This window comes from Penaeus monodon, chromosome 28 (genome assembly GCF_015228065.2).
Source record: "Penaeus monodon isolate SGIC_2016 chromosome 28, NSTDA_Pmon_1, whole genome shotgun sequence".
Taxonomy (NCBI): domain Eukaryota; kingdom Metazoa; phylum Arthropoda; class Malacostraca; order Decapoda; family Penaeidae; genus Penaeus; species Penaeus monodon.
Genome location: NC_051413.1, coordinates 11,455,760 through 11,456,094, shown reverse-complemented (window position 1 = coordinate 11,456,094; position 335 = coordinate 11,455,760).

Here is a 335-nt window from a genome sequence, read left to right as displayed (position 1 = left end):
TGACAAGCAGATAGATCGATGGATAGCTTAATCAACTAAAGAGCAAATAAGGATTTTCACCATATATTTTCTTAGTAATAAAGGATATATATACACCTTCCATACAGTCTTTATTCTTTAATTCCTAAAAGCTGCAATTATTCAGTTAAAAAAAAGGTCGATATGCTCAAATCCACTAATTTTCCCTTCATTCTTTTACTCTATCAGAAAAAGAAATTCGCAGTTTAGCATAAAATTGCTTTTCCAATCCCTGCTTCAGTTCTTGCCCGGCCCCATCAACAGGAAGGGAGAAACGAAATGAAAAAATGATGGTAGTGTTAGGTCTAGAGTCGAAA